Below are 13645 nucleotides of genomic sequence, written 5' to 3' on the forward strand. Positions count from 1 at the left end.
AAGCAAAACAATTTTAATGTTTCACAAAAGTTTTCCACTTTCTTAGGTTATTAATAAGTCTTGAAATTGATTTGGTTCTTTTTTGTCCTGTAGAGTCGCATTCATTTTCTTTATTAAGCAAAGTTATACATCTGGTTAAGTGGAATCTCTCATGCCTGTATTGTTATGTGTGACCAGAAGAGGGTGGCAGTGAGGCACTAGAAAGAACCAACAGGCCCTTAAATTGCAGGCAGTTAAGACCATCCTGTAAATGACATAAACATTTGTTGGGGCTGACATCTTAATTAACTGATTCATTTTCTGAGCCAGAGACTATGATGTAAACATTGTCACAATTTCAGAAACATCAGATAATGTTCTCATAATTCAATAGGGTAATAAATGTGTGGGAATTCCTGTTAAGAGTGAGGACCATTGGGGCAGCCTGGGTGGCTCAGCGGTTTAGCACCGCCTTCAGCCCATGGTGTGATCCTGGACTCCTGGGATCAAGTCCTACATTGGGCTCCCTGCATGGAGCCTGCTTCTCCCCCTACCTGTGTCTCTGCCTCTCTCTCTCTCTCTCTCTCTTTCTCTGTCTCTCATGAATAAATAAATAAAATCTTTAGGGAAAAAAAAAGAGTGATGACCATGAACACTGAGAAGTATTCTGAAAATTTTACATCAGTCTGAAGGGAAAAGATTAGAAAATAGATTAAAAGTTAGAATTTTTTCTTGTTTAAGAGTGTAGGCAGAGAATTTAATAGTTTACAAAGACAATAGGAGGAATCTTATTTTCTTTGAACATTGCAGATATCCCTGAAATAAAAAGAAATATTTCCAATTTGTCAAATATATAGTAAGCAAAGCATAGGATTAAGCAACTAAGAGAGGTTGCCTAGATTCAGTTAATATCTCCTTTTATAAACAATTAACGAAAACAAATGCTTTTTGAGTACCTCATATGTGCTAGGAATTATTCCAGGTACTAAATATTCCAGACTGTGGAAGGGAACAAAACAGACACACGCCCTGCCCTATGGAGTATTTATTATAGTGGGGAAGATCAACATTAAACAAAACCACAAATTAAAGCATAGTTACAACTGAGAAAAAAGTGGAAAGCAGTCTACCACAGGGCCTTAAGTAAACTTATTTAGGTTCATTTTCAAAACTGGAAATTAAATAAAATTGAAGATAGGACTTAAGAACAACTCAAAGTTCTTGATACCTATTTATATTATGTATTTCCTTTAACAATAAATAAAATGAATAAGGGGAAATTTACATATTAATGAAAATAACATTGCAAAAGAGTATTTGGGTAGTTGATATACAGCAATAAAACACAGTCAGTTTAAAAAAGTGTCGTAAAATGCCCCAGGGTTTCTCTGACTGCCTGAACTTGATTAAACACCGTGTCAGTCATCAGGCTGGCCCCAGCTACAACTGAGGATCTGTCCTCACTGGTCCACTCTAAATCCCAGGTCCCAAACCTAGAGAACACTTGTGTAAATATAATCTGCTACCTCCTCTTTTTCATTCATCTTCTTTTTTTTTTTTTTTGGCTGAGTACAGTATACTTTATTGATGGTACATGACAAGGTAGGGCTCCCCAAGCCCCTCCCCTTCCTCGGGGTCTAGGATGTAAATTGGAGGTCAGGAGATTCTCAGTGTGCTGGGGGATTAAGTTGAGCAGGGACTCCCCAGCAACTGAGGGCCTCTCTCTTCCTCTTGTTCTTGCTGGGGCTGGTGGTCCAGGAGGCTCTTACTCCTTGGAGGCCATGTGGACCATGAGGTCCACCACCCGGTTGCTGTAGCAGAATTCATTGTCATACCAGGAAATGAGCTTGACGAAGTGGTCATTGAGGGCAATGCCAGCCCCAACGTCGAAGGTGGAAGAGTGGGTGTCACTGTTGAAGTCACAGGAGACAACCTGGTCCTCAGTGTAGCCCAGAATGCCCTTGAGGGGGTCCTCCGATGCCTGCTTCACTACCTTCTTGTTGTCGTCATATTTGGCAGCTTTCTCCAGCCGGCAGGTCAGATCCACAACTGATACATTGGGGGTGGGGACACGGAAGGCCATGCCAGTGAGCTTCCCGTTCAGCTCAGGGATGACGTTGCCCACAGCCTTGGCGGCGCCAGTGGAAGCAGGGATGATGTTCTGGGCAGCCCCTCGGCCGTCACACCACAGCTTCCCAGAGGGGCCGTCCACGGTCTTCTGGGTGGCAGGGATGGCATGGACGGTGGTCATGAGGCCCTCCATGATGCTGAAGTGATCATGGATGACTTTGGCTAGAGGAGCCAAGCAGTTGGTGGTGCAGGAGGCATTGCTAACAATCTTGAGGGAGTTGTCATACTTCTCGTGGTTCACACCCATCACAAACATGGGGGCATCAGCAGAAGGAGCAGAGATGATGACCCTCTTGGCCCCGCCCTTCAAGTGAGCCCCAGCCTTCTCCATGGTGGTGAAGACCCCAGTGGACTCCACAACATACTCAGCACCAGCATCACCCCATTTGATGTTGGCGGGATCTCGCTCCTGGAAGATGGAGATGGACTTCCCGTTGATGACAGGTTTCCCATTCTCAGCCTTGACTGTGCCGTGGAATTTGCTGTGGGTAGAATCATACTGGAACATGTACACCATGTAGTTGAGATCAATGAAGGGGTCATTGATGGCGACAATATCCACTTTGCCAGAGTTAAAAGCAGCCCTGGTGACCAGGCGCCCAATATGGCCAAATCTGTTAACTCCGACCTTCACCATCGTGTCTCGGGGTCGTGGCTGGCACTGTACCAGAAGATGCGGCTGTCTGTCGAACAGGAAGGAACAGAGAGCCTTTTCATTCATTATCATTGGCATCTCTGACATTCCAGTTTGCCCAGGCTAGGAGCCCACTTCTAGGCCCTCCAGCCTCTCTCCGAGCCTGGACGCCTTGGCTCAAAAGGTTATCTCTAATTTGTTTGTTTGTTTGTTTGCTTGGTTTTTGTTTTTATTGAAGTTTGACTTGCCAACATATAGTTTAACACCCAGTGCTTATCCCATCAAGTGCCCTCCTCAGTGCCTATCGCCCAGTTACTCCTTCCCCTCACCCACCTCCCCTTCTGCAACCCTTTCTTCATTTCCCAGAGTTAGTTGTTTCTCATGGTTTGTCTGGTTATCTCTACTTTTAAAGGCACTTTTGACGTGAATTATGTTCCTTCCTTCTACCGTATACACTTTCCAGATGTAGATTAACTGAGACAGCCCCTGGCTGACTCTGTGATAGGATCCATTGCTGATGAACCACAGCTGGACCATCACTGATTCTTTTATTCATCCTTAACTGACTGTCTTTCCAATTCTCTACAGCCCCTGTTTCAATTCAGGATCCCTCTTTTCAAGCTGAACTCACTCCTGCCACCTTACCTTCCAGATCTTGATCTGTTTGACTTGGGATACTGGGTTATCCATGATGAACTCTCAAGTTTTCTCTTTCCCTTCTACCTCAGAGAGACAATATTCTACCTTGTACCTAGGTCTATTCCTTCTGACTTCTTAAACCAACTCCTTTTAAACTTCTTTTGTTATTTTTTTCATTCATATTCCCTCTCTTTCACCTTTTTCCTTTTTTTTTTTTTTTTTTTTTTTTTTTGCCTTCTGACACCTCCTTGGCCTACACACATGTTCACATCCAATGATTCTTAAGAAATGTTCATTTCTCCTGAGACTGTATTCCGTCTTTCTCCTTCCCTTAACACAGTGCTTCTCAAAGTAGTCTATATTTATCCCTTTCACTTGTGTAGCACTTGCCCATCCATTTTTTTCTGGTCTGCCTTCTTCTGAAATATCTATTTAGGTGATCAACAAGAACTTTCCAAACACCTGATCTAATCCCCTCTTCCTAGTGGTTACTCTGGGGCTTCCTGTGGAAATTGTTGCCTAGTGTCATGTCTCCACCATTCTCACATTTCTAGCTATTTCTTTGGATGCCATTATTTTGCTATTTGGTTCCCAACAGGAGGCATTCTCTAGAAGTCCATGTCTTCTTCATATCCTACCTTTGCTTCCTTTGATCTAGTGCAGTGGCTTCTATTGTTACCCCCATGTGAATGATCCCCAAATTCTTCTCCAGTCTTAATCTCTCTCTCCTGAGTTTTTTTTAATTTATTTTTTATTGGTGTTCAATTTACTAACATACAGAATAACCCCCAGTGCCCGTCACCCATTCACTCCCACCCCCCGCCCTCCTCCCCTTCTACCACCCCTAGTTCGTTTCCCAGAGTTAGCAGTCTTTACGTTCTGTCTCCCTTTCTGATATTTCCCACACATTTCTTCTCCCTTCCCTTATATTCCCTTTCACTATTTTTTATATTCCCCAAATGAATGAGAACATATAATGTTTGTCCTTCTCCAACTGACTTACTTCACTCAGCATAATACCCTCCAGTTCCATCCACCTTGAAGCAAATGGTAGGTATTTGTCATTTCTAATAGCTGAGTAATATTCCATTGTATACATAAACCACATCTTCTTTATCCATTCATCTTTCGTTGGACACCGAGGCTCCTTCCACAGTTTGGCTATCGTGGCGATTGCTGCTATAAACATCGGGGTGCAGGTGTCCCGGCTTTTCACTGCATCTGAATCTCTGGGATAAATCCCCAACAGTGCAATTGCTGGGTCGTAGGGCAGGTCTATTTTTAACTCTTTGAGGAACCTCCACACAGTTTTCCAGAGTGGCTGCACCAGTTTACATTCCCACCAACAGTGTAAGAGGGTTCCCTTTTCTCCGCATCCTCTCCAACATTTGTTGTTTCCTGCCTTGTTAATTTGTCCCATTCTCACTGGTGTGAGGTGGTATCTCATTGTGGTTTTGATTTGTATTTCCCTGATGGCAAGTGATGCAGAGCATTTTCTCATGTGCATGTTGGCCATGTCTATGTCTTCCTCTGTGAGATTTCTCTTCATGTCTTTTGCCCATTTCATGATTGGATTGTTTGTTTCTTTGGTGTTGAGTTTAATAAGTTCTTTATGACAATGAGACTGAAGAAAGAGAAATTAAGGAGTCAATCCCATTTACAATTGCACCCAAAAGCGTAAGATGTAAAGGATCTATACCCTCAAAACTACTGAACACTTCTGAAAGAAATTGAGGAAGACACAAAGAGATGGAAAAATATTCCATGCTCATGGATTGGCAGAATTAATATTGTGAAAATGTCTCTCCTGAGTTTGACTCACATTTCCCACCTCTTACAGAGAGCTTCATTTCTCTACAAGATTTATGGGTACTTAGAACTGGAAAAAAAAAAAAAAAACAGAACTGAGCTGGACTCAGCATCTCTCAGTGGTGCTCCATGCACCCCGGGCCACCTGCTAACTCTAATCATGATCTGCAACGTCCTCTTGTGCCTTTGCTCTTGCTGTGTTCTCATCCCAGCCCATCTTCTGGAATGCATCTCTTTGTACCACTTTTCTTGTTCCCCAGACCTTGCCTCTCTCATTTTCTCCATTTGTTGGAGTCCTACCTATCCTTCAGTGTTTAGCTCATATTTGGCCTTCTTAACAAACAAGAACTTAACTAAATCTCACCTTCCCCATTCTTCATCCATTCTTTGCTTGGAATTCAAACATACCTGATCCCCCTCAATCTTGTATTTGAGATACACATTTATGTTTGTCATCTGTATTAAACCCTGAGGACTAAAAGTGCTGGGACTGTGTTTTATTCATCTTTATCTCCTGCAGGACCTGACACATAGGAGAAACCCTAGAAATTTTGGTTAATTTGCATTGTTGGAAGAAAAGTGTCACAGACCTTAATTTTTAAGAATTATAAAGAGTGTGAAATTTATAATGTGCAGGCTTCAAATTTGAGAGACTATAGGAAGTAAGAAAACAAATTTACATCAAATATGGTTAACATTTTTCCTTTGTTCTATTTTAGGTAAGGCAGATTTTTAGAGAATTGCATAAAATTTTGCTTTGTAAGGGCCTTTTTTAGGGGTGATGAAATTCTTGGGAATGAAGATCAAGTTTCAGGGTCTGGGAATTTCTTTTACTCTCTTTAAAGTTAATATATTAGCCTGCTATTTTTCCATGGGTGCCGGCAAAAGACATGAGACTCTTGGGCCAAAGATAAAGGACTTTATTTTTGAAAGCACAGCAAGCATCATGAGCATCATGTAGACATCAGTTTCTCATGTTCTCCAAGTCACAAAGGAGTGATACAGAGCAGTCCAGGTAGATGTGGGTGGGTTTGTGCTGAAGCCAAGGAACATTGATCTTGAGGAAGCCACTGCTTTTATAGCAAACCTGCTTTTGTCCCAGAGTGAGACATTACTTCATTCCTCAAGGTTGCTACAAATACAAACCTGATTAATAGCCCAGGAGAAGGGAAATGAGGTTGGTATTCTTGACACACTCAGCAAGAACTTGCAGAGATGCCCACAGTCCTTGGTGGATTGCCTTTCCCAAAATCATTCTGTGTGAGTAAGACTTTTGGTTATCCTGGTGCATTGGAGGGACTCAATAAATATCTGTTGAATCAAATTAATTAATTAGTGAGAAAAAGGGGAACCATTGAGGAATTTAAAAAGTCGAATAGAGTGAATCCCTGAGGGAAGAGTTCTAGATTTCGATCTGATTAGGAGGAAAAATCAGAAGGGTAATGAGAGCTAAGACTTTGTAGACCACCTGGCTTAATAATAAATAAGATTTCTAAAAATTTCACCTCGTGGGAAGTGAGAAGGACTCATATACAAAGCAATCAGATTAAATCCAAAAAACCTAAGACAATGCCTGTAGCTTGCTAAATTAGTATTACAATAACTACAGTTCTTTACATCTTCAGAGTTTTGCCATACAATAAGTTTCGTTGAAAGTTTAGACACTGTGCTCATTTGGGATCTATTAGCACACATTTCTTAAAATGGTGAATTGAACTACAAAGTAGATTATGCTAATGAGTTTGATCAGAATTAAATACTTGCCTTAAAAGTTGCAAACAAATGAAATATCTTAACCTCTCAAGATTCCTTTTAAAATTGAAGTATAATTAGGGCAGCCCTGGTGGCTCAGCGGTTTAGCACCGCCTTTAGCCCAGGGCCTGATCCTGGAGACCTGGGATCAGGTCCCATGTCGGGTTCCCTCCATGGAGCCTGCTTCTCCCTCTGCCTATCTCTCTCTCTCTGTGTGTGTATGTGTCTCATGAATAAATAAATAAAATCTTAAAAAAAATAAATAAGTAAAATTGAAGTATAATTAAGTATTAAATTAATTTCAGTTGTACAACATATTGATTCAGTAATTCCATACATTACTTTGTGCTCCCCACAATAGGTGTATCCACCATCTGTCACCATATAAAGTTATTACAATATTATTAACTAAATTCTCTATACTGTACTTTTCATCTCTATGACTCATTTATTTAATAACTGGAAGTTTGTACCTCTTGATTCCATTTATCTATTTTGCCTATCCCCCCACCCACCTCCCCTCTGACAACCACCAGTTTTTTTCTCTGTATTTAGGAGTTTATTTTTTTGTTTATTTGTCTTTTTTGTAGATTGCACATGTAAGTGAAATCATTGGGTGTCTTTTTCTGACTTTTTCACTTAGCATAATACCTTCTAAGTCCATCTATATTGCTGCAAATGGCAAATCTCATTCTTTTTTATGGCTGAGTAATATTCTCTCATATATACCACAATTTCTTTATCTATTCATCTATCAATGGACACTTGGGTTACTTCCATATCTTGGCTATTATAAATATTGCTGCCAATAGAAATAGGGGTGCATATATCTTTATGCATAGTGTTTTCGTCTTCTTTGATTAAATACCCAGTAGTGAATTATTAGATCACATGGTATTTCTATTTTTAATTTTTTAAAAAACCTGCATACTGTTTTCCATGGTAATTACATCAATTTACATTTCCAACAGCAGTGCCTGAAGGTTCCCTTTTCTACACATCCTCATCAACGCTTGTTATTTTTTTCCTTTCTGACACTAGCCATTCTTTTTTTATGATTTTTTTTATTTATTCATGAGAGACACAAAGAGAGAGGCAGAAGAATGTGAAAGAATGTGAAATGTATAATGTGGGGAGGAAGAGGGAGAAGCAGGCTCCCCAGGGAGCCTGATGTGGGACTCGATCCCAGGTCCCCAGTATCATGACCTGCGCCAAAGGTAGACCCTCAACTACTAAGCCACCCAGGTGCACCCTGATACTAGCCATTCTGAGTGATATGAAGTGGTATTTCATTGTGGTTTGATTTGCATTTTCCTGGTGATTAGTGATGTTGAGCATCTTTTCATGTGTCTGTTAGCCATCTGTATGTCTTCTTTGGAAAAATATCTATTTAGGATCTGTTCCCATTTTTTAATTGAATTTTTGTTTTTTTGGTGCTGAGTTGTATAAGTTCTTTATATATTTTGGATATTAACCCCTTACCAGATACATCATTTGCAAATATATTCTCCCATTCAGTAGGTTGCCTTAGAAAACCATCAATAACAAAAAGGCAACCTAGTGGATCAAGATTCTCTTGAAGAAAGAATTAACCTAAAGTATCTTGTCAGGGGATCCCTGGGTGGCTCAGCGGTTGAGCGCCTGCCTTCTGCCCAGGGTGTGATCCTGGAGTCCCAGGACTGAGTCCCACATTGGGCTCCCTGCATGGAGCCTGCTTCTCCCTCTGCCTGTGTCTCTGCTTCTCTCTCTCTCTCTATCTCTATCTCTATCTCTCTATCTCTCATGAATAAATAAATAAAATCTTTTAAAAAAATAATAAAGTATCTTGTCAGAGTATAGAAATGTGATATTTGAGGCATGCAGGTTGGAAGTCCAGATTTGTAAGGGAAGTTTATAATTGATGATTATAACTCTTGTCTGTCAAGCCCAAGTGACTAAAAAACTTTCAGCTACAGTCACAAAATTTTGTTACTGTTTATCTCAACTTTTAGCATCTCTTCTTTCCTTTCTTTTCTAGATGTTTTCCAGTCCTTACAAACTACTGTTGCAGTACTCTGTTCTCCATCTGCTATTCTCAAAATTGGAGATTGATTGCCTCCAGGGTTCACAAATGTTTCTGGCAAACTCAGATTCTTTGAACTTTTAAGCAGCTACTACAGGAAGGCTTTGTGTCTAAGATCTATAGTCTCTCTACTCTCCCAAGGAAGGTCACCCAGGTTCCCCTGAGGCAGCGGAGTTAGGAGACTTTTTGAGTAACCCATGCCTCACTCAGAGATTTACACTCAAACTCAAAACTGGTGTGCCTAGATAGGCCATACATCTGGGAACACTTCTCTACTCCAAGGTGAGTTCTCAGCTTTCCTGAGACACTTTCCTTTTCTTTCCTCAAGTTTATAGAAACCTTCATCATCCATTTGTCTTTGAAAATCTTTATAATAGGGCAGCCCTGGTGGTGCAGTGGTTTAGCGCCGCCTGCAGCCTGGGACGTGGTCCTGGAGACCCGGGATCGAGTCCCACATCAGGCTCCCTGCATGGAGCCTGCTTCTCCCTCTGCCTCTGTCTCTGTTTCTGTCTCTGTCTCTGTCTCTCTCCCTCTCCGTGTGTGTCTCACATTAATAAATAAAATCTAAAAAAATTTTTTTTCTTTACAATAGAGATTGTCATCATTTCCTTCACCAATTACATCCTCTTTACCAACATTTCTTTTTCACACCATTTGCTCTATTCTCCTCTAATTGCTGAGATTGTCCCATGAAATGCCTCTTCCCTGAACTATCAGAGTCATTGTTGCTATACCTGAGTGGACCAGTGGACAGTTGATGCCAGAGGTAACAAGCCATGTGTTTGTGCTAAGATTTTGTCTTTGAACTAAGGATGCTGAGACTGAGTTAGTTTCTGTTAAAAGTTTGAATCAGAAGGTCATGTAAAACCATGGTAAGTGGATCAAATAAGAATGGTCTATAGAGAAGAATAAAGCTCGTCTCTTTTGTTTGCCTCTATACTCTTACAACCTGGCATGGTACCTGATATATAGTAGGCTCTCCATAAGTCTTGGTGGAATGAATAAAACAGACTCTGCAGGGAGAAAAAGAGAAAGAGAGTTAGAGAGAGAGAGAGAAGGAGATTACTTTTGCTTCTAACAGCTTTCTATTCCTGACTATAATCCCTCATGAGAGCTATCTGCATTTCCTGTTCTTATGTCCATAAGAGATCCCTGTATCTATCCAATAAATCCTCCTTTAAACTAAAGCTAGTTTGGGTGTGTTATGTTCCTTACAGCTAAATTAAACCTAAAGATCTCTTAATATAAGGTTCCTAATCATTAGACTTTAAAACCTACCTGTCCCCAGGGAGTTATGGTTCCTCATGCAAACCAGAAATCTTGATGACTTGTCCAGAAATCGTTGAGTTCCAGAAGTAGGCACTCCACTTTGCCTAATTGAACCTCACATTTTTGGGACAAGGAAAAGAGTAGAAATGCAAATTGACCTGAAAATAAAGGAATTACCTCCAAAAATAAAGCTTGACGGTCTTCTTTAAAAAACAACCTCTCAGGGCACCTGGCTGGCTCAGCTGGAGGACCATGTGACTCTTGATCTTAAAGTCATGGGTTTGAACCCCATGTTGGGTGTAGAGATTACAAAAATAAATAAATAAACTTTTTTTAAGCAGCCTCTGAAGAAGAGCTCTAGAAACTTCAACCTGAAGATCTTTTTACAGAAAGGGCCAGGCCCTAGGCATTGTTGATTGAATGTGACTTTATTAAAGATCAGGCATGATCAGGGGACACTTGCCAACCTAAGCTCCAGGTGGTGGAGGAGCAGGTCAGTTTCACCTCGACTTCTGGAATGCTGTTGGACTAAACTTGGTGACGCAGGAGACTTCTTTGTAGTTTCTAGTTGTAGTCTTCATTATTATACAGCACATGGAGAAGAAAGGTTATTCTTTTCTGTTCACCAAAGTAGCAGGAAGACAATGCCTGTTTGAGAAGGCAGTATAACCTCTGAAAGGGGAAGGAGGTAGTTGAAAAAAGCCATAGGCAATCATTCTAGAGTTGAAAAACAGAAAATAAAATACTCGGAGGCAGTATGGTGGGTTTGCCAAGAACATAGAAAGTGAGACAGGTCTCCAAAACCACTTATCCAACTTACTAACTTAGCTCTATGCCCTGTATTAAGCTGCCTAAACTCTTATAACTTCAGATTTCTCATGTACAAGATGAAAATAATAATTTGTAAATTAGCTATAAATATTAAATTAGATAACGTCTGTAAGTTTCTTGGCCAGGGTACCAAGCTAAGTGCTCAGTAAATGGTAGGGATGATTAGGATTGTTAGTACTTAGTAATCCAAGCATTAGTGAAGAGTGTATCATTTTATGTTGACCAAAGGGAGACTGATATTTTTTTAAGTTAAAGAAATATGTCACTAAAACATATAAATAATAGCTCTTCTTTATTTTTTTAACATAAATCTCTACATGATAGAGTAATATAAAAAAGACCAGTAAAGGGGATCCCTGGGTGGCTCAGCGGTTTAGCACCTGCCTTCAGCCAGGGCGTGATCCTGGAGACCTGGGATCAAGTCCCACGTTGGACTCCCTGCATGGAGCCTGCTTCTCCCCCTGCCTGTTTCTCTGCCTCTCTCTCTCTCTCTCTCTCTCTCTGAGATTAAATAAAATCTTTTAAAAAAAGACCAGTAAATATCTAACAAGATGATAGTTGTACAGTAAACAGCCTTTGATTGTGGTATCAACCAACAGTTAGAAGTATAAACTTTCTTTTAAAAAAGGAGAAGAAGAAGGTCCCTAAATAGGAGGCACATCTGAATTCTCACAGGCAATCTTCTGACCTTAAAAGTAGTTGCAAACTGTATGACCTGTAGATGGCGAACTTGGATAGGGTGAATACCTAAGCAATGCCTGCCTAGAGAAGAAAGCAATGGTTTTTGTTTTGTTAAAGGAAGGACTAAGTAAAATTGATACGTTAATAAAGGCTATACGCTACAAGAAGACAAGAGAATTCTTTGCTGACACACTCTTGTTCCTTCCTTTAAAGGGACCATCCATCTGCCTGTTGAAGTGAGTCTACCACTAGTCATATATGCTGTCAAAGGACAAGACTTTACATTAGTTTCTTGGTTCAGCATTCATGCTGGCTATTAGTCACTGATACAAGAGAACTGGTTGCTAGTCCTGATACAAAAGAACAGAGTATCAAGTAGGGAACATAACTATATTTCTTTTTTTTTTTTAATAACTATATTTCTTATAAGTCTTTTGAAGAAAACAGAAATGTTACCCTCTCCGAATAACCATATGTAACACTTTAATTATCTGAACCTCTGTACATGTCCAAAGTATCCATATCTTTTCAACTATATAAATAATTATATCCTCCTTTGCCCGCTTATTGACACTCTTGAGTATTTGTTCTATACACTTCCCAAGGCAATCCTTTAGGGACCAATTACCGCCCTTTATTGACATCATCTCCCTGGCTGATGGAGATTTCTAGAGTACCACAAAGGGCATTCAGGATTCCTAAGGGAGCTTTGTGGTACTTTACATATAACCTATGTGCCTGCTTGAGAAACATTTTCTTCCTTAAAATTTTACTTTGGGGTATTAGTTTTACCATATTTACTAGTTTGACCAGATCATAACTATATATAATATATGAATTAGTAGGAAAATTCATGTGACTTTCGAAAACTGTCACTCATGCAGTGGCTTGAGATGTTTTGTTCATTCTTCCAGTTGTGAAAAAGCCTAGTAACTCACCCAACATGATGGACTGATGACCTTTTGCTGCATTATAAAAGGGTCACTGTTCCCAAAGCACCTCTCAGTTTGTGGGACAGGTGAAGGGACATCTGTAGACTTCTATAATGCCTCTGTCCTGTCATTTATCACAAGGAGTAATTATTGCCTACACATTGGCCTCCCCACAACTATGTACTTCTGGAGTCCAGAAACTGTACCATATTCATCTGTTTATCCTCAAGCACATGGTGTCTGGCACATAGTAGATACTTATGAAAATGTTGAATGGATTAAAGAATAAGTATATGCACTTTGAAGAATAAGAGAAGGCAGATGGAAGAGAGAGCAGAACAATTTAGGAAAAAAAGAGGAAGATAAGCTAACCATCCATGAGGAATTGTATCTATGTTAGACAAATATTATTCCAAAAAGTATAGAAAAAAAGAAAACAGCAGTAGATTGTGTTCAGCCCAGTACATTTGTGTCCAGCTTACAGCATTGCCCTTACCCAATCCCATCTATTTCACATCTTCATTCAATTCAAAATGAAGAAAGGCCTTAACTTTCAGGATGAGACAGTTCTGGTTTTCTAGTAACTTCTAAAAGTTTCTAAAGAGTTGCAATTACTCTAATATATGGTAGATAGAGAAGTTATCAGAAACTTCAGAAATTGTAAGATCTTATCTAAGAGTAGATTTGGATTTAAAGATCCCACTGGTGAAAAGCCATATTCTAGAAGGTAAGAGTGAGCAACAAACAAAAAGAGGCTCTGAAAGACAGTCCAAATAAGAGGAGCCCCACACTACCCCAAAATGTTATCCATGGAGTTTGCCATAGGGCATCTGACATGAAATAATAGGGATGGCAGAGGGCATAAGGACCATACACAGGGATGGAGAGTGTAGGACAGTCATGTCTGCACATAGTAACCACTCTGTA

At 40.1% G+C, this 13645-nt stretch overlaps 1 protein-coding gene, 1 long non-coding RNA gene and 1 pseudogene across 3 annotated transcripts in view; 2 read left to right on the plus strand and 1 right to left on the minus strand.

The window, feature by feature from the left end:
• Positions 1 to 13645, plus strand: part of LOC144303972 (uncharacterized) — a 209040-nt gene that overhangs the window by 23296 nt on the left and 172099 nt on the right. The window lies entirely within an intron of this gene.
• Positions 1 to 13645, plus strand: part of ALPK1 (alpha kinase 1) — a 118943-nt gene that overhangs the window by 8005 nt on the left and 97293 nt on the right. The window lies entirely within an intron of this gene.
• LOC144303897 (glyceraldehyde-3-phosphate dehydrogenase pseudogene) lies at positions 1664 to 2761 on the minus strand (annotated as a pseudogene).

The sequence above is a fragment of the Canis aureus genome, chromosome 33, assembly GCF_053574225.1.
Source record: "Canis aureus isolate CA01 chromosome 33, VMU_Caureus_v.1.0, whole genome shotgun sequence".
In the NCBI taxonomy this organism is placed as follows: domain Eukaryota; kingdom Metazoa; phylum Chordata; class Mammalia; order Carnivora; family Canidae; genus Canis; species Canis aureus.